Genomic DNA, 21,693 nt, shown 5'->3' with positions numbered 1-21,693 from the left:
CCCAAGGAAAGAAAATATAATTATTCTACGTATTGGACGTTGTGAATTTTACTGGCAAATAAGGATTTTGAGGAATACAGAACGGATATTTAAAAATAGAGTCAAGTTAATTATAGATGCTCCTGAGAAACTAAATAATGATTATTGTGGCAGTAGAAAGGCTAGGTCACGCCGCTAGGTGGATTAATTCGGGTTTTTTGCTTATTTTCATTCTAATTTCTAGTAATCTGACTGCAGAAAGTGGATGCAAAATAATCATAGACATAAGTAACGCTGTGCGACATGGAACAGACACAACCTAATAAAACACCGGGCCTGTAGAAACATGATTTTCAAATTGTATGCACCCATCGCTCGGAAACTAATCAACACATTGGACTAAACTTATTTTTGTAACTTGTGAGTGCTGTACCCAAAACACAGCCTGAGAAATATGAAAAAGAAGATAACATTTTATTCTTTTAGTATGATTATTTTTAAAAATTCCCATAACGAGTTTAAAAATATACGATTACCTAAAATTGTTTTGAATAAAATATCATGTGACTGTGAATTTTTAACAAAAATTTGGTAAATCTTTTCATTTTCATTTAATGCAAACTACAAACTGCAAATTTTAGTACTGTAGATTGATTTAATGAACAAAATGACAAGATTACAAGCCGAGTTATCGTTGTCCGTACTATCCAACCAATCATAATCATGATTTTACATTAGACAATGCTTGCCATTTAAAAGCTTAATATCATGCGACTGGCTTGGTAATGATAAATAAATATCACAAGTTGTCTCATGTTCCTTTGTTTGAGCTTGTACTCAATTTCTAAACATCCACAGGGATAATTTTGCATAACAAGACCCATTAGGAGTGACGGAAATCCTGGTGACCCTTCTAGCAACCCCCAAATGGAAATAAAGCCAACGCCTACAGTAGACTCAGTCGAATCGTATCACCGAGGAATAATCAGTCATTCCTGTCAGACGGAAAGTAACGTCCTAGGGAAGTAGGAAACAGCAAGAGGGCGGCAGGAACAGTATGCAGAACAACAACAACAACGGTATATTCATCCGGCAAGACATTAGCCTCGCGGGCTTTGTCATTACAACCATTTTACGTTATCGTAGCGATAAGTTGAAGTCGAGAAATCAGAACTTCCCTAACCGTTCGTTCTACTACTGTCATGATGGAATGCCTCAAACGTTGCGTTGTTGGAGCCGATATCTGCAATTCTACAGGTTCGAGCACACGGTTTCAAAAAGCAGGGGAGTTTTTTTTCTGCTCTTCCCCCGGAAGGCATCCAGCAACATTGCCGTCTGTGTCTGTATGCTTTATGTACAACAAGCACCAGAAGAAGGAAATAACTGCGAACGGTACCAACTTTACAGCAGAAGTTCTTATCATTTGTATCATATCGCCATTACGAAGGAACGAACGAACGAACGAAGGATCCACACCGTCAGCGCGGCGTGCGTTTCGGATCGCGTCCAACTCTTCGCAGTGTCCAACTGTCAGGTTTCGAAGAAAAGTCCCTCACGCCGACGGACGGCCGGGCGGTACGGTTGTCCATAGCATTTAACGAAACAAATTCACGCCTACAATTGCCGCCGGGAATCGTGGCGAAGTCGCGTCCATCGAGTGCTTCCTACTTGTGAACGCCAAACTGGGGAGCGATGGGCGATAGACAGACGGCTACGTGTATTACAGCGGAAGTTTAACGCCTTCGGCCGAACAGATTGGTGGACAGGCCACTCGAAAAGTGCGTCTTGAACGTCGTGTGTCTACAACACTCCTCAGCTACAGGGAGAGAGAGAGGGGGACGCAAAATTATAGGCCCAGTTAGCTATCACAAGCGGATACGTCTAACGACCAAAGTCTAAATTATAGGGGGGGTTCGCTAGAATGCTAAATACGTCGTGTACCGACTTCGGTACCTAGCGATGGATAAACTATAATAATGGTGAATAATTATGAGCCACTCCGATGGGAGATGGAGGTTTCCTAGAACAATAAATTCATGATTTCCGCGTTTTGGAAACACGTCCACTTCCGAGAAGAATTTATGGTATTGCAATTATAATTGATGTTAAGACTAATCTGATTCGGAAGAACTTTCCGCGATATAAATAGCCGAAATACTTTGCCTGTCAGTTTTCTGGAAAGTTTGTTAATTTTAATTTTAAAATTTAAAATTTGTCGACGGCAAAAGTGAATCATCTTTTGTTGCAACAGCATAGTTGAGCAAGAGAATAATGTTTGAACAAAATTTGAATTTATAGTTGCATTTTAGTGATAGCTAATAGCAAGTGCATCCTACCAAAAAAAAAAAAAAACTTTTTGCTTCCATAAAGAAAACCAATCTTTCCGAAACTTTAAAGCTCCGTAGCTCATGTTAATTATATTTAATCTGTTCACCTTCACCGAGCATCGCTCTTGGTTCTTTCTTTTCAAAGAAAAACTTATCCCTTTGAAAGAAGAAAGACGGGGCCTGCCAGCCGTCTAGCGAAGAGTGGCCCATTGAAAGGAGCAATGCTCATGTTTTAAGTTTCCCAAAAGAACTATTATTATAAAAGTAGTTGGGAAACAAACGACACACGCCATCTTTTCTACTTAACATAAAATAAAGCTCCAGTATTTTCCCGAGAAATGCAGTCCATTTCGGGCGAGTCATTCATCATCCAAACTTATCAACTCGCTACAAGATTTAGCTGTTAAAGCTTTCGCTCACACACTCGCGTGTGTTACAACCGTACGGTTAGCTCCAACACCGGTGCCCCTAATGAGTGCTGAAACTCTTCGTAATATAATTAATTGGTCGCTGGTATGCCTTCTCTCTCTCGCTTCAACCCGGGACTGAAATTTTCACCCATAACTTTTACTTGCAGACAGTTTTGCGAGAGCACGCAGAAAAAAAAATCATAAATTGACTTAGCCGAAGTTTGAAGAAGTAAATCAATTTGCCTGGAGAAAAATTGAATCTTTCACTTCGTGCGCAAGGAGCGACGCCCTGCCTGTCAAAATAAAAACACCACCGCCGCCAACCAACCACCCACCGAATGTCAGTCAAGCCACAGGCAAATCAGAGCCAGGGAGACAAATCACGTCCGCAGATCCGCAGCAGCGAATCGCCCAAAAATGGCAAAGTTGAGTAGCATAATTTCACGGCTTCTTGAACAGGTTCGACGGCGGCAGCAAGCAACGATAGATGAATAAAATTTGTATAAATAAATATAATATATACGTACACTGAGAAGGAAGTTCGGTACTTGGGAGTCGATTGAATAACATCCAGAAGGAGAGACGATTGGCTGTTTGGTTTGGTAAGGAACAGTCAATAAAGTGGTAGCCTGATTGGTAGTTCTTTCACGGATAGAAGAAGAGTGCTAATGAAAATATTTACATACATCTCTATTAGGTGAGAGTCTCTTACTTAATGTGTTCTGGGGGGTGGAGGCACCACCCAACTCCAGGGAATGCATTCTTTAAATTGGCATCGTAAAACAAATAAGTTCAGTCATAAAATTTACATCAAAAATGCTTCTAGATTAGTATTAGGAGCACCAGATCCACAGTGAAATCGGTTGACCCCTCGGTTTCAACCAAGCCCCAACCGGCTACCGGTTGATTGTGCTTGTACAAGCAAAATCAAAACCGAAAATAAATTCATGGAGTTTCAGCAGAAAAATTACTCTCCTCACCCCCCCCCCCCCTCCGTTGCTTCAAGGCAAACGAGTTTAACCCTCCACCAAAAACACTTCGAAAAACCGTCGTCGCGTCGTGTGTCAACTTCAGCTCTGTGCTGCATTCCTGTCACGTACGACGATAAACGCAGTGTATTGTCGTGTTTCGTTGATCAACATTCGACAAAAACGAAAGCCGTTCCGAACATTTTGGCTCACAATTTTATTGCCGCACCCGTTTAACGATTCCTGCAGCCTTTGCAGGGTTGCATTGTTTCCTTTCGACAGTGCTGGGTAAGTTGTTCGAATCGTTCGATCGACTATTAAAGACGGGTAGTCGATTTAATGCGTTCCGATAATACGCGGTTTATTGTTCTCACTTTAATTGCAGAATCATTTGCGTTGAACGCGAACACACGCACACGGGATTCGTGCTGAATTTTTAAATCAGTACCTAAAGCTGAAACTGGTGGGAATGTGCCTGGTCCCAGACTGTGCCAGTGTATAACAATATCTTGCGCAATAAAATTTACTCCTGGGAAACAAAGCAGCCAGGATTCATAAATTAATTAACTTCCGGTCCACGGGGCAACATGATTAATAAAACAATGCGCGAGTAGGAGAAAAGTTAGTTCCTGATTGCTCTAGACCAGGGTGGTTCGAACATAATAATGTGTATGAAATCTATTATATTCTTTTCATTTCAAGATTGAAATAGTAAAAATTCGAGCTCGAAGATGAAAGCATTTGCAAAACACAATAACGATGAAAATTGGTCCAACAATAAGAAAACTTCATGGGCGGTTGGGACATAGCTTATAAATTACAAACTTTTCTAAAGTCAATCAGAAGAATCAACTTGTTGCAGTTCTTCAAGAGGAACGCTTTCGAGCTCCGAGTACAGAGAGTCGAAAACAGCCATGCGTTCCCTTATTCCTTGAAATTGATGGAGGCGCCTAGTTTTACAGTGACTGTGGGTGTGTTCAATTTTACAATTTCACATTTTACCTAAATTAAACGAATAAAATCGTGGCTTAAAGAGCCGTTCGCGGGAAAATACTACAAATGGGGCGTGCAAAGCAGCACGGAAGATACATACTGAGCCAGCGCAAATGTTTGGTCCTTTAAGTAGGTACTTTTGTCGCCGAACGCCGTAATCGCGACTATGTCCCAGACTACGTCCTTAAGGTGAAATTAGTCGTCATCGATTCTGCTGATTCCAAAAGCAGTTTTTTTTTGTTTGAAACTAAAATTCTGTCCATGAAAATATATTCGCTGTGTTCAGATTGGCAAGAAGAATGCGGTATTTACATTTTCTTGAACAGAATCCCGCTTTTGGGCCCAAAAACTGCTTCCGAAATTGGGCTCTCCGACGAAAAGTTAATGACTGCTAGTTTCCCGTTAAATGTGTTTGTGTTTTACTCAGCTTTCGCATTTCGGTTCGTTTCCATGTTCCAATACGGGCTCGTATATCGGCCCATTTGCGTGTCCCATTTCAACTGTATACAGGTGACAGTCCATGGCTCAGTCCTAATATGTATGTAAATGTACGTCATTCGGTTTGCGTCTGTTCAAGTCAAACTCCGCGTCGCGTTTCATGTCCCATTCTGAACCTAAGTCTTGCTCTAAATCCGTGGTTCGAGCTGCTGTCCTATTCCATTTTCTTGTTGCGTTCCCAAATTTATATACTAGTCCGATTCATTTCGGCTCAAATACGGGTGCCAATGCAAGCCCGCATTCCTATTCTTATCCGTGTCCCAGTCCTATTCTGTATCTCAGTCAGTCCGAGTTGTGAATTCCACGGATTAAAGTTACGACCCGAATCGGTTTGCTAACCCGAGTTCGAGTCCAAGTCTGAATCCGAGTCCGTACCGTTCGTGTCTTTGTTATAGTCCATATACGAGCTTCAATCTGTGCCCTTGTTCAGGTATGTTTCCGTATCACGATCCGTGTCCTTTTCACGATCTAAATCAGTATGACGGTCTTTGGTTCGGTTCGAGTTGGAGTCCCGATCTAGAACCGTGTTCCAATTTCTGTCTTGGTTGCAGTTTTAATCTACACTTTGGTCCGAGTTCGTGTCCCAGGTTGAGTAGTTTTAGTCTAGGTTTATGTTCCAATTCGTGGTCATGTCCCGGTTGAATCTGCAGCTTAGTTTGAAGCTTTAGTATCTACCACTTCCCTTGTTTCCTGACTCAATCCAAGTCCAAGTCGAAATGAAGTGAATGTGAATCTGTGTCTTGGTTCGTATTTGTGTTTTGGTCTATGCCCATTTTCCGGACTGCACCCGCGTTCCGGTCTGTCTCCTCGTCTCTGTCTGTGTTCTTTTCTGGATCTGAATTCGTGTCTCGGTCTAGGCCGTGGTACAGTCCTAGACCTTGTTCAAATGCATATCCCGAATGGGAGTTCGCGTACCGATCCTTGTTTTTGTCGCGGCCTGATTACATGGTTTGTCCCGAGACCGTGTCTTGAATCGATTTCGTATCCCAACCCACGTCAATTTCTAGGCCCAGATATACGTTCTGGTCCAAGTTGGCTTGATCTAAGTTAATGTTCAAGTTCAATTCCGAGTTACAGTCCAGTTGTGTATTTCTACCAGACTTTAACCCAACTTTAATCCGTGTTATGGCGCATTTTTCAGTCCTAATCGAAGTCCCAGTTTCAATCCGGGTCCGTGTACCAGTTCGTGACTATGTTTAAGTCTATCCACGTGTCCGTTGCTCGGTCCGAGTTTGTCCTTTGGGCTAAATCATGGTTCCAGTCCAGGACTGCGTTTTGGTCCACGATCGTGAATCCGTTTAAGGTCGTGTTCCGTTCTGAATCCATGCCTTGGTTCGAGTTCGCGTCGGGACATGCCCATGTCCTAGTCTCCGTCCAAATATATACCACGGTCCAATTTGTTTTCGGGGTTTCAGTCCAAATGAGCGTTCCAATTCGTGTCCATATTCCGGTTTTATTCTTTCACGGTCCGAGTCGGCTTGATTTCGTGGTACAATTCGAATTTTGACCTGATTTGCTGGTCCTAGTCTGGATCTGAGATCGTGTTAATGTTCATGTTTGTGTTTAGGTCAACACTCGTGCCATGATCAGTGCTCTTGTTCACGTCTGTCTTCGTATACGCGGTCCAAGCATTTGTTACTCGTTCGTGCAATTTTATGTAGTCTACGGGTCAGTCCGTATCCCGGTCCTGGGCTTTATGCCGGTCAGGGTTTATGTTTGCTTCCTGGTCTGATTCCAAGAGCAAGTCTCGATTCGAGTCTGTGTCTTGGTTCGTGTTTGTATTTTGGTTTGCATTTGTCCCGGTCTGCACCCGTATTCAGGTTTGTCTTCGTTTATCGGTCCGTGTTCTTTGCTTGATCTAAATTCATGTGCCAGTCCGAGTGTATGTTGGATTGAAGTCATGTCTCGTTCCATTTAGTCCATGTTCGAATATATGTCCCGAATGCGAATTCGTGTCTCGATTTCTGTCTTTGGCCCGGTCTGACAACGTATTTTGCTTCGATTTCTTGTTCCAGTCCACGTCAACTTCTAGGTCTAAAAAATCTACGTTCTGGTCGAAATCGGTTTGATCCAAGGTCTTGTTCTAGTTCGACTGCGAGTCCTAGTCCAATTGTTTATTTCGATCAGAGTCAGAGTTTCAATCTATGTTACGGTTCGTTTTTCATTCCTTTCATTCATTCATTTTTCATTCTTTTTCATTTTCATTCAAATCTGGGTCCAATTTGGCTCCGAGTCCGTGTCTGTATTTGAATCTAAGCGGGTGTTTAGTCTAAACCTTTGTCCCATATCGAGACCGTGTTGCGGCTCAAGTGCGCGTCCCGGTCCAAATCAATATTTTGGTTGTCTTGTTTCGAGCTCGTTGTTCGGTCTATGTCCATGTTTCGGTTTCCATTCTTTATCCTTACTCGATTCGTTATAGCTCAAGTACATGTTCCAGCCTATAACCGCGTCCCAATTCGTGCCCGTGTCCCGCTTTATTATTTTTCGATCCACGTTGGCTTCGTGTTGCGATCGAAGTCCATTTACCGGTCTGATTTAGCGGTTCAAATCTGGGGCCAAGCTCAAATCAACACACGACACGAAGTTCTTGTTTCAGCTCGTGTTTAACTTCATGTTTATGTTCACGTTAACACACTTGTCCCGTCAATGTTCTTATTCATGTCTGTCTCCGATACGAGTGCGTGTTTGTGGTTTGGTGCGGGTTTGTACCCCGATGATCCCGTACCCAGTCTAAGCTTATGTATCGGACTGAGCTTCGGTTTCATTCCGTGTACTAATCCGTGTCCCAGCATCCCTGTTGGCCTCGAGGTATGACGCTGGCCTAATAAGCCAGTCGTCGTATGTTCGAATCCCGGCTGGGAGAGGCTGTCAGAGTCAATAGAATCGAATCAGCTGGCCCTGCAATTGTCCTGTACTCTAACAGCTGGCTAACGATAACGGAATGTAGCACCTAGGCTTTGCTTTGCTTTACTAATCCGTGTCCTTGTCCCAGTTGCTGTCGCGTCGAGTGTTGGTCTGAGCACGTTTTCGAGTTTAAAACTGTGTTCAGACTTAAGTTTATTTCCCGACGACTTAACCCGAAGCTGTATTATAGTCATAGTCCATGTCACGGTTCGTGTGCGTGTCCCGTGCGTGGTCCAAGTTCACCTCCCGATCCTTATGTTTGTGTTTGACTCCATGCATATTCGGGACTGAGCTGTAAACATATACATACAAATTCGTGGTTGAACAGCATAGGCATTCTCTCGTGCGATACGTAACTGCGAATGAGCGTGAGAGAATGAATCTCTGAATAAATCGTAAAGTTAAACTAAAACACACATTTAAACTACATGTTTATCTAATTTTTTATTAGGCTTTTTACTTTCTAGTTAAGAAAATGTCGATTCTCGCGAAGGAAAAATGTAAATTCTGCCAATATGTTTGCCAGCTTAATTCATGAATGTGTGCTAGCTTTTTTCGCTGTTGATGTGTTCTCTGGCGGTTATTTCTTTTCCGCTCTCTGGTTCGTTGTTTGAAATGCCAGCTGTGGAAGAATTAAGCAAAATGCTCGCAGCTGAATTTGGTTCACATCGCATAACAACAGAGACATCGCGTATAATAGCGAGAGAAATCCATATGTGAGTTCGGCGCTTCTGATCAAGGTTGAAATTTCATGGTGCTTGAAATCGCATTGAATTTTTTGCTGCTATAAATTTTTCAACACTGGGTGGAATTCGTTACCCGGTCCATGCCCATGGCTTGGTCCAAACCTATGTCCCGGTTAGACTCGTCATAGCTCAAGGTCATGTTCTAGACCGAGTCTACATTTCAATTCTTTTCCTTTCCATGTCCTGATTCATTCTGTATTTCGGACTCACATCATAGACACAATTGTGAAAGAGGCTCGAACGTCGTTGAACTCTTTCAATGCGAGCTATCTGGCTTGTGTGGTAGGGTGCCTAGATTTATACAGCATATTGAAAGAGGCTTCGTACAAGTGAGCAGTAAAGCATCCGCTGTGTGTGTGTGTGTGTGTGTATGTGTGTGTGTGTGTGTGTGTGTGTGTGTGTGTGTGTGTGTGTGTGTGTGTGTGTGTGTGTGTGTGTGTGTGTGTGTGTGTGTGTGTGTGTGTGTGTGTTGTTTGTGTATTGGACTGCAAGTCCATCTTCGTGTCTCGCCCCGTGCTCTTTTCCCAATCGGAATGCATGTCCTAGTCTGAATCTGTCTCTTGGCTTGAGGCCCTGGTCAAGTCTGAGAAACTTGTTTTAATCCCAAAACTTTGCTTTTTTGGGTCTGTAAACGTATCACAGTCTGTAATCGTATTCAAGTTTAACACAGTCCGTGTTATTTTCACGACCTGAACTCATGTCTCGGCCTGAGTTTGTGTCTCGACTTAAGGCCTTGTTTTGGGCTAAGGTCGTTATATTATTTGATTTTATGTCCCGAATACGAATTCGCGTCCCGATCTTTGGCTTTGTAACGGAGTTTTGGTTCGAGCCCCTGTCTCGGTTCTAATTTATGTCCCGATGTACATCCGCTTCTCGGTCCGAGTCGAGTTGACTCCAGGCCAGGTTCTAGATCATGTCCGTGTCCCAGGTCAACTTTTGATCCGAGGCACAGTGGTCCAAACAGCGAAATATGTAATCGTGTGATATTGCGCTAAAACGTGAAGTTTTTCGCATATAGTGTCTTTAGAAACATTTCTTGGTACAATAAGTTAACAATTAACTTTACTCAAACCAAAAAAAAAAAAAATAAGCAACACATCTTTTTGTTGTACTTTTAAGTATGAGTTATTTGAACTGCCACTCTCTGCCACCTTGGGAAATATTTAGGCTCAAAGAAGTACTATTTTTCATCAAAAAAGCTCAAAATCTTCGAAACTTCAGAAAATTACGTGAAATAATGTTCTACAAAAACGTTGATTTTAACAAGATAAACAACTTTCTAGAACACTATGAACACGTAAAACCTGACCATAATAAGTCAGGGTTTAAAAACTGTTTTAAAAGTTTTATCCACGAATAACGCTTCATAGACAATTTCCATAAAGAGATAGTATGATGTCTTTGATAAAGTTGTTTGCATTGATATTTACTATAACTTTGCCGAAAGTATCTCGAATATACGAGAAAATGAATTTCGTATCTCACTTTTAAGGGAATTAATCACCCAAAGATTTCTCTCACAAGAAGGGGCTTGTTTTGCCAAGAAATGTTCCTAAAGACACTATATGCGAATAACTTCACGTTTCGGCACAATATCAAACGATCACGTATTTCGCTGTTTGGACCACTGTGCGAGGTCTTAATTCATATCACAATCCGGTTTCCGGTCCGAGTCGAAGGCTGCACGTACTCAGTGTTGAACCCACGTTCAAATCCACGTTCACCCAGTGTTATCCCGTGACATAATTATAATTATCATTATCATTAAGTAAAAATGCTCAAAATCCATATGTTTTTTGCGTCTTTGTTTTTTTTCGCCCCGCCCTTCAGTGGCCCAACACCAGAAGGACAAAAGTTTTATAAAATATTTGTAATGGTCTTATAAATATTATAAAAATAAAAGATGTTATTTTTTAAGCCCTGAAGAAGGTCCAACGCAGGATTGAAACGTTAGCAAGAAAGGTAATATCAAATAAGACCATCAATGACCTTCATCTGTTCTTCAATATCTTATACAAAGTTTTTCATAATTAAAGATTTTGTGATTTTGTTAACCACTTACAGCATTGCTCCGATTACATCAGCCCCTCCGTGAATTTTGGGCCGATATAATTCCTGATATAGTCAGAATTTTTTTTGCCAAGTTTACTAACGACTTATGTTCTATCTTTTTGCATAATTAGGGTGGTCATGTTTCCACACATTAGGATGGTTAAAAAAAGTTTTAACAGCGTACCAAAAATACGATGTATTTATAAAAGTTATAGAACATACTTAAATAAGTAACTTTGTCGAATATAGTAACTATCTCTCTCTTATAGTGATAATAATTTGTTTGTAAAAAGCACTTAAAATCTATTTGTGTCAATAATCTATACCTTTTGAGGATACAATGGAGATACAGACAACTGAAACTTGCTATTACAGGTTTTTTGTTGTACTTTTATGAGTGAGTTGTTTGATCTGCCATCAGTTACTACCTGGAGAGATATTTGTGCTCAAAGAAGTATTTTTACCGGTAAAGCTCAATATCTCGGAAAATTTAGAAAATAACGTATAACAATGTTCAACTAAAACGTGGTTTTTAGCAAGATAAATAACTTTCTAGAACACTACGAACACGTAAAACTTAACTAGAATGAATGGACCACTGGTCCACAAAGGGTTTATAGGTTTGAAACACTCATTTGGCTGTTCGTATGAAAGAATCAAAAGCATCATTAATTAACGTAAAAAGAACAAACAAAAACTTTATTTTTGGGGTTTGTTGATATAATTGGAAAAAACTCATATAATCGGAATAATCGGGTAAATATAATCGGAAGCTGATATAATCGGAACCATACTGTAATGTGAATTCATAAAAGTAATCAGTTGAAAATCCAAGGTTTGTGAAATAAATTATTTCAGTGGAAAACGAATATATTTACTTTAACAATACCAGAATTCTAGTTAATTGAACTACTACTAGGTGTAACTAGGTTTAGTAGAGTAAATCAGCAAAACTAGAATCTATAATTGACATTCCAACAACGGTGATCGATAAAGTATGTTAATGATCCCGCATAATAATGCCACGGATTAAATCGAAAGCGGTAGGCAGAATTAATCCTAAGTTACAACTTGGAAGAGCTTCCTCCGCAGTTTACGGCGTAATACTTTGTACAGTGCACAACTCTGTAGTGAAAAGTAATATCTTAGAAGGTACGTTTGTTGAACAATGACTGTAGTGCTGCTGCTAGCTGACCAACCCGGTTGAGTCACGTCAGCTTTACATTTATAAGCGTCTAACCTTCGGACGCTGGTACTGACTGGAAGTACAACTCCCACAGCAGCAGTGCTTAGGGATGCAGTAAATCCTGCAACAACTGAACAACAACGCGAGTCCGGACAAAGCCCGGTTACTCCAGCTGGGTAATAAAAGATTTCTGCAATGAGGGCGCATGATTGAAGTGAGCGAACTTTTTCATTATCGATTGGTGATACAATCTAGCATTAGTATGGCGGCGAGTCCAGGTAGGTTTAGTTGCCGGCTAGGCGCCGCCGCCGAGGTTAACCAATCGATTGGCTTACGGCTGCGGCGGCGCGTGCAATTAATGTCACTCACGCGGGGTATCCGCACTGAATTCGCACACGAAAAAAACAGAACGCGTTACATCGATTTGAATGGCAATTCACCATTCGCAAGCGGTTTTAGTCGGTCGTGGGAGGTAAGACTTAGATTGCTCTGCGCCAGAAAAGGCGGTATTAGTTTAATAGTCATAGTATTTAATTTTTGCCAGGGCGTTCGGTTGTGCTAAAGCTTCCAAGTAAGTTGAGAAACCACTCTAGTCCAATATACTATATTTATAGAATTATTTCAAAGCCAAAGTCACTTATCAGTAGTATCGGGTTGGGAGAAGAAAGAATTCACTGTTCACCCTCCTAGCGCTGAAAGCTGAAAATCCGAATACAAAGGGCAGCACCAAAGCATCAGCCTTCCAGCTACCGGGTTGAACTACGAGGCGAGCTAGTTCGGTAAATCTGCACTTTAGCGGTCGAATCCCTGAACTTAAAAAGGTGGACCATATTATCCCGTCGGGGCTGCTGTATATACTATCTGAGAAAAATAGGAATGCAATCTTTCACCCACGGGCATTTCTGCGAAGTCTACGACGACGACGGGTTGAACCATTCGATTCGTACCTTATGAAGGTCTTGCCTTTCCGTGCGCGGTTGATCTTGTTTTAATAAAGCTAGTCGTTTAGTTCGGATTATCCACGGCTGCTGCCGTCCGTCGTCGCCGCCACTGCCCACCGCCCACCGAAGAAGGAAAGGCCTTTTGTTGTTTCCAAAGCTACGGACGGCTTCTGCTTTCAGTAGCTTCCGGTCATGCACCACCCACACGCAAAGCTAAAACGGTCCGCGTTCCCTTATCAGCATCGCAGCAACAGCAGCAACGGCAGCGTGTGGTGCGGCCCATGCTGCCCAATGCCAAGGTGCCCAGCTGAGCGCTGCTATCACCGGTGTTAGCTTGTACTACAACAGTTTTAGGGGGCACGCTTTTACCGGCTCCCGTGAGCGCTTGATCTGAGTTTCCGCACGAGGGCACGTTTCGTTCGTTCGTTCGTTCGTTCGTTCGTTCGTTCGTTTGTCCGTTTGGTTTTCCCGCCGAATCTCGATGGCATTTCAGATGGCATGCCAGGTGTGTATGCGGCTGTTCGGTTTAATGTGTGCAGTGCCCAAAAATGGACCAGTTGGCATTAAGGTTTGATCTTTATTTCGATGCTCTGCACAGGGTGAGAAAGTTCAAATGCAAGCGAGCGCGCGCGGAAGTAAATAGCTAATGTTATTTGCTAAATGGGAATTTATTCACCACTCAAATGACATCCCCAACGACAGCTGGGAAAAGCTTCCGTTGGACTTTACGGTAATAATTTAGAAAATAATCTTCAGTATCTAACTGTAAAAGTTTTTTGAAGAGAATGTTTTTGTAGTATGCAATCGGATTTCTCTTTCTTTTGAGCTCATTTTGTATATTTTTTCGAATAAAACACTCTTTTTTACCTGGGACCTTGGGATAAACCATATGCAAATTAATGGCCTTCATAGACCTTCATACCTTAGAGAAGAGGTAAGGCCGATGAACCATCCGTTATCAGAATTATTGGAGCAATCCCACAACCAGACCAGAAGAATTTCTGAAACGATAAAATCATAGCGACTCCCGGTCGATAATCCCTCGCGAATGACGCAGCTACCAAGAACATTCTTCGTAAATCTCTGCAAACCTTGTAATAAGCTAGGAATTATTTTTATGATGCCACTTTTGCTTGACGCTCGTCGTTTCCCCGGTTAGGCTGCTCTAATTTCCTCAGTTCGGAAACCCCGGTAAACGCTCCATCCCGGGGCGGCACCGGTTACGTACGAAGCACATGTATACAACACACCAGATTATTGGCAAAAGATTAAAATTTATGGTCAATTGATTGTTTTCCTTCCTCTGGCTCGTGTTTTGCGATTTTTTTGCTGTCGTTTTGTTTTTCTTTCTTCGTTTAGCCCATGAACGTGAACATTTCATTGCTTTTGTCCAGGACTTTGCATATACATTCAGAAATAAGTAAGACTGGTTGAAACCGACCGAAGCTTCCTTCTTCGCCGGGAGGTTCGGTCGCGTTGGTCGCTTTCTTATCTAAATACCTTTACGGTTGCATGCGCTTTCGGATGCGGATTATCCCGCTCCGGCTTTGCTGCTCTGCAGCACAGGTTCAAGTCCGTGCCGTGCCTTGCGATGCCACGAGCGCCATTCGGAACGGGTCGTCGTCGTCTTCGTCGGGCTCGCTGCTCTGTCCGGCTCCGAAAAAGAATGTTAATGTTTTGCTATTATTTTATTAACTCCAAGTGCAACGGCAACGAGTTCAAGCGCGGTCTGCCGTCTAGACGCAAGTAGGTTGCAGCGACTTTCGCTTAAATGATGGCCAGACCCTTAGTGCTGCCGACTGCAATATGTTACCTTAGCAAATTTAATGGTTATGAGAAAAGATTGACCGAAATAAACAAAAAATGGAAACTGAAACCATTAAAATATAATTTCAAATTTAAATTCCAAACTAAAAAATTGCTTGGTTTACCTGTTGTTTTGATGGTTATCTATTGGAAATAATATGAAAAGTGCCTAGCTTTAAACGTGTCATAACCAATAAAAACGAAACAAAATGCTGTACGAACATATTCAGTACCAAGCATGGTAAGCAGCTGAAGTTTCTTCGCGACTGTGCATAAAAAGTGAATGAACTTGAGTTCTAAAATAAATAATCAACATTCTATAAACATGTACACAAATCCAAATGAAGATACTCAATCAAAAGCAAAAGGAAAAACACCATCATCTGTCCAGATCCAGACCGGAGCAGAGTTCGGTTCAGCGCAGTTCAGTGCACATAAGACAAATCATAACTTGTTGAGTCTCTCGCTGCTGCTGCTGTAAACAGAAATTATGATTGACACATTCGCTGAGAATGCACACAGCAGCAGCAGCGTCACTGACTGCCATCATGCCATCATGCCATTCAACGCGAAGCTGCAGCCGTGAAAATTACCATCTTTGTCGCCTAGTGCAAATCACACGTAAGACCTACGTTCATGCAAAGACCGCACCGACTATGGAGGTTGATTATTTGTCCAAATCGCAACCGCTCGCTCGCTGCTGACACGCGAGTTGGAATTTACTGCCTCCTGGGCTGTGGCCTGTGGCCTGTGGCGGTGCTGTACTGCCTGTCTAAACGAGGGCAAAATAGAGCAATATTGGTTCTACTCTGCCGTTTGCCGGTAAATCCGTTCTATAGCACGGATCAGCCAGCCGAGAAAATGCCATGCAATTTTAGGTTTGTTTTGAACTATTGCTGGAATATGGAATAACCAGGCTGTTTGTCAATAGTTATTCGGAAGTTTTGTCTTCAGCGAATCTCCCAGGCTTAAGCCTGGAAAAAATAGGCACTTTTCTGAAATTTCATTTAACTCGACTTTTGTTACTGCCACAGTATTCACTTTTGTTAGAAAACGCTTTCTGTTCAATGACTTTTCGAGGACTAACTGCCAGAAGTCGCAGGGATCCTTTTCAAATAAGTAACTTCTAGTTTTTGCAACTAATATGAAACGCAATTGCTCTAAACTATAATAAGAGAGCGAATAAAACTGGCTGTTCCTGCTTTATCTTCTTTTCCCCTCATTTATATATAGACTAGTTGAGCCCAAATCTTACGATCCGGAAAATATAAATGTCTGTTCAGAATTCAGAAAACTGCGGATACATTCCATTGGCCAGTGTTTGCGAAGACGTTTAATCTTTGTATTAGTTCTTTAAGTTCTTATACTGCATAATTTAGCTCAAAGATATTGTACATAAAAGAGTCAGCGCCGAAAACTAAAACAAATTTATTTGTATTGTGGATTTTCGGCTTTCCAGTCAGTTTTGTCAGCCAGTCAGCCTGACATTTCGGTTTTGACCTTTTTCAAAGGTAACTGTAATAATGTAGTTTTTGATGATCGTATTGGATTTTATTTAACTGAATAAAGACATTTGGCTGTTTGCAACATTTATGTAGTCTGATTAGAGTCAAATGTTGGTTAGAACATTCCTGATCGTTCGCTATCATTAACTCATTTTTTAAAATTTTGCGACTTGGTCCGGTCTGATTTAACACCGACCATATGATATCGCGACAAGCAACCGAGTTGAGCAGGCGAGTCGGGCAGTCGAATCAAGCAATCGAGTCAAGCTGTTGGGTCGAGCAGTCGAGTCGAACAGTCAAGTCGAGCAATAAAAACGTGCAGTCTAGTCGAACGGTTGAATCAAGCTGTCAGTTGAGTCGACCAATCAAATCGAGTAGTCTAGTCGAGCAGTTGAATCGAGCAATCGGGTTGAGCAGTTGAGTCGAGCAGCCGATTCGAATAGTCCACTCGAGTAGTTGAGTCAAGCAGTTCATTCGAGCAGTCGAGTCGAGTAGTCCAGTCGAGCAGTGGAATCAAGCAGTTGAGTCGAGCGTCGAGTCGAACAGTTAAGTCAAGCAGTCTAGTCGAGCAGATGAATCATGCTGTCCAGTCAAGCAGTCCAGTCTGGCAGTCGAGCAGTTCAATCGTGCAGTTGGGTCGAGCAGTCAGGTCGAGTAGTGTGTCAAGCAGTCGAATCGAGTAGTTAAGTCGAGTAGTCCACTCGAGCAGTTAAGTCGAGCTGCTCAGTCAAGCAGTCAAGTCGATCTGTCCAATCAAGCAGTTGAGTCGAGCAGTCGAATCGAACAGTTCAGTCGGGCAGTTCAGTTAGGCAGTCCAGCCGAGCAATAAAATCGAGCAGTCTAATCGACCAGTCCAGTCGAACAGTCTAGGCAACCAGTTGAGCAATCGAGCAGTCCAGCAGTCGACCAGTGAGGTGACTGAGAATACAACCCATTGCTACGAAAGCATGATTTCCTGTTAGGGACCTGTTTTTAGTTACCGATAAGTCTCTTATGGCGTCCTGTCAGAGACCTGGTTTTCGGTACAGACATAAGCCTCTTATATAAATAGAGAGATTTATTGCTTATTGAAAAAAAAATTTAAAAAAACTCCTAGTTAAGCATACAAAGGTCGTCATTTTGATGATATTTAATCCTGCTCCGTCCAGTCTGAATAAAAATTTACTTTTTACCAGTAGTCAGTCTGTGTATGCATATGTCGTCTGTGTTTGGAAAGTTAAGAAATAGTGGAAAAAATGTATGTAGAATTTCCGCCTTCTCACTACACCAATTCTATTTGTCTATCCTTGCGAGTGGATCCAGAACAACCAAAAACCCATGATATGACACAAAACAGTTTCAAATCATCAGCGTATGTTAGGTTACTAGCTGATTGCCTGATCTTATTCGTGGCATTTATGTCTCTCAGCCACTTATTTATCTGTTATTGTAACGAAGATTCTCATAATGCAAACAAACCCTTTTTCTTCATTTGAAAATTTTCCTTTGGCAGAAGCGTGTAGGGCGCCATATCTCTGCATATTAGCGTTGATAAGAGGAAATGCTTATCAACTTAGGGACTATATTCGTTTCATTATCCCTGATTTTTATTTTCAGGTATAATAAGTTCAAGTTGTTACGTAGTTTACGAGCCATAAATCTTGCATGTGCATAGTTTTTTTTTTCGATATTATTTCGATATATTAAATTAAATTATGGTTGTATATGAGCACCATTGGCATTATATTAAATTTGTTAAAAAGGTATTTCTTATATCTTAATTTTCGTAATTACTGGCTTTACAAGAAAATTTTCGAATATGAAGGTTAGTCTCATATAACTGGTGCTTACATACTTACGTTGTCCATCTAGCTCCCCCTATTTACTAACAACAATTCCTTTCCCGAAATACTTGTGAAGATGCAGAGGATTCCCTGGTCTTTAGTAGCAACAAGTATTGGACTAACATTCCTTCCCATCCCATCAGGACCCGCATTCGGACGTGGTCGGCGTCGGTATTGATCAGCATGCAGGGACCTGATAAGGTTGCATAATGAGGAATGGCGTGCTGCCCCAAGTATGCTTTTTCCAGCCATTATTTTGAAATTTTCATCTGTCCTGGTCAATAACGGAGTAGCAGTACACGGGCGGTATCCTATGCTTATGCTTATGCTTATTTGAAAATTTTGCTTTGGCAGCTCATCTCTCCTGTTGCCCCCAACTACTTATGAATCTGTGGTCTTTTCGGTAATCCCTTTATATCGAAAGGCCTTTTTTACGTTTTTGAACCTCCCTTTCTCAATAGCCACCCTATTCTCTCCTTTCAGTAATCTCCTCTTGTCGCCCAGCCACTTATATAACTGCTTTCGTTCCAAATGCAAGAGAAACGCACTCCTTTACCTATTTGTAGGTAACCTTTCTTCTCACTTGACCTTTCTTCTCACTTTAAGAGACCGCCACCTTCTTCTGGAAACCTTCTTGTGCTCATTTTTTTATGTCAAAAAACATATGTGCCAAGTTTGACGAAGGATCGTCCAGGTGTTCCGGAGTTTTCGCGGAACATATTTTCATACTCATACTCTATGAAAATCTCTATAACGGAAGCGGCGTTGCTGTGTGCAGACATTCTACTACCTACATACTCGCAAATGCACAGTCTCGTAGCTTCTTTCTGCATAACCTCTCACGAGGCAAACAACTCGTGTGCAGCCAGCTACCCATGAGGGTTAGCGGCACACTGGGATACAGATTTTGCATTAGTTTTTGTTTTCTTCTTCATCTTACGCCTTCGATTCTACACGCGGGTGAGAGTGCGAGTCCTCGCGAGTGATCGGTATCAGTTGCTCAAGATGCAATAATATGCGAAAGCGACGACCGTGGCTGTTAGCTAAATACACACTCGCAAACGTCGTTGCAGTGCATGAATAAACAAGAGCGGGAGTCGGAAAGGAATGCTTATGCCGGTGTGTTCATTAGAACGAGTACGCGTGTGTGAGAAAATAGCCTAAACAAGGCGGGCTTCGCAACATTGGTCTCAGTCAACCGCCATTTCTTTTGAATAATTGTCGGTTTCTTGAAACCCATTATTAGAATCATAAACCTTCAAAAAGCAAAAAAGTTCGGTTCATATTTCCTGTTACTTCAGAAACTTTGTCCTCGTGCTACTTTATCCAAGATGAATCTGCTGATTGCAGATTCTGAAGAGATTCGAAAATATCTCCCGAAAAATTTCTAAATAATTTAATATCATCAATGCCACTTTCCCACCACGTTTATCTGAGTGTTTTAATTGTTGTGTTTTGTTGCGAAAAGATTTTCATCAGAAGGAGGTGGAGCGCAAATGGAAATCGAAGAATGGCGTAGGCGTATGAACCATGCACTGCAGGCACTACTTGGAATGATTCTCAAAGTACACTTGCCGAAAGTTGGGAGAGTATGATGGGTCGGTCACGTCGCAAGAATACCGGATAACCGTGCAGTGAATCTGTTCGCTTCTAGACCTTCATCGGTCTTGAGGGCCTCATACACGTACGCAAATGTTAGGTAGGAAATAAAGAAAATGGTGGCGGGTCATTCAGGTCGAGCGACAAGTACAACATTTTCGCTCATACTGCCACTGACTCTTAATCTCAATTATCCTACTCTGTTCTAACTTACATACTATCTCCTATTACAATCATCCAAGACTTTTCACGAGCAAAACTATTCAGACTTAATGCAAATATGGCTGAACGCCTTAAACCACACCTCCAGACAACATACCATAAAACAATTGAACAAAAACGAATGTTCTACAAGTTATAAACGGATTCGACACAAGTTCGTGACGAAAGTAACATCATTTCGACTTGATGACAAACCATGTGGTAGGTCATTCCACTGAAGTGTTAAGTTGCGAATTAGATGGCGACCGTGACAGGATTCGAATCTGCAATCTTCGAATCCGAAGTCCGAAGTCCGATATTTTGATGATATAAGCGTTCACGTTGTTGGTAGCCAATTCTCTGGTATGGGTTGCTGGTGTTTTGGGATCTTCGAGGCTCTTGACCTTTGAAGTTCCGGTGGTAGTTTCCTCTGAAATTTGATTGAGGTTGGTAATGTCTAGGAAATGTTTGTCATTTATCATGTTTTTTCATGTGTCGTCATATGTCATGGGTAATTCTCGAAACTTCTTTCGTCTAGATAGCGTTGTATATTCCCAAATTCGTGCATCAGTGCGATGTAAAATTGAAAATAATATAAACAGGAACTGATGACTGCTTTTAGTCTGGAAGATTCCTGTGTAAGGGCTCGAAACTAATGCCCAAATTTTGATTGACCTTGGATATATATAGGAGTAGTGCTCCTGAAAGTTGAGGTTCGAGACGAGTAGCACTCCTAGTTATTTAACAACATGTATCCTTTCCAAGCTCTCATTGCTGATGTGATAATTCCAAGTAATGGGCTCTTTTTACGGTTAAAGATAATAACCGAACACTTGCACACGCTAATAGAAGGTTCATTCTTTCTACACCAGTCTACAAAGATATCGATTAACTTTTGCAATAAGTGGTAATCTGTAAACGATTTTACCGTAAATTATTAGGTCATCAGTGTCGTAGAGCAATTTACAACCTCTTGGAAGCGCGGTGCACACGTCGTTGAAAAATAACGAAAACAGGAAGGGCCCAACAGTGCTTCCTTGTGGGACGCCAGATTGATTGTAATGATCGGTACATTACCTCAAGAATGGCGGATAAATACCTATTTTTTATAACGATAGTGTTTCTAAGAGATGAAGAAAATTATAGAAGAAAATTCTGAAACAGAGGTGTCGATAGTATCCTCAGGGCGAGATATGCCAAAAAAGATAACGAAAATATTAAATATATACGACACCAAGATGACGAATGAATGACGACGAGGCAATAAAACGACAACATTGTTGTTAGTTGGCAACAAACTGATAGAAGAAAATGGCAAAAGTGGCGAAAAGACAAAAAATCAAAAAACGACCAGACACCAAGACAGTTAGCATGGCCAAGAATAGATGTCAAAACGAGCCATGACGGCAAAAATGCGATAGAAAGATGGCATAAAGGCGACGTTTACGAAGATAATAGAACAAAAAGATGACAAAGAACAGCGTCTAAAAGATAATTAATGAATTACGAAAAGACGACAAAATAACAACGAAGAGACTTCTAGAAGACTATGGAAAGATGACGAAAATGGGATGGCGAAAAAATTAAGTAAAAAAGACGATTAAAATACGATTAAAAGACGCCAATAAAATACCAAAGAAGCGACAAAAATAACAAAAAGACTAATACACATATATAAATACTACAAAGGCGATGAAGACACAATAGTAGCAACAAGAAATGCCAAAAACCGACCACGAATGACGACAAAAAGGC

The sequence above is a fragment of the Sabethes cyaneus genome, chromosome 2, assembly GCF_943734655.1.
Source record: "Sabethes cyaneus chromosome 2, idSabCyanKW18_F2, whole genome shotgun sequence".
Taxonomy (NCBI): Eukaryota; Metazoa; Arthropoda; class Insecta; order Diptera; family Culicidae; genus Sabethes; species Sabethes cyaneus.
The sequence above is the reverse complement of the archived record's forward strand: the minus strand, read 5'-3'. Positions refer to the sequence as shown.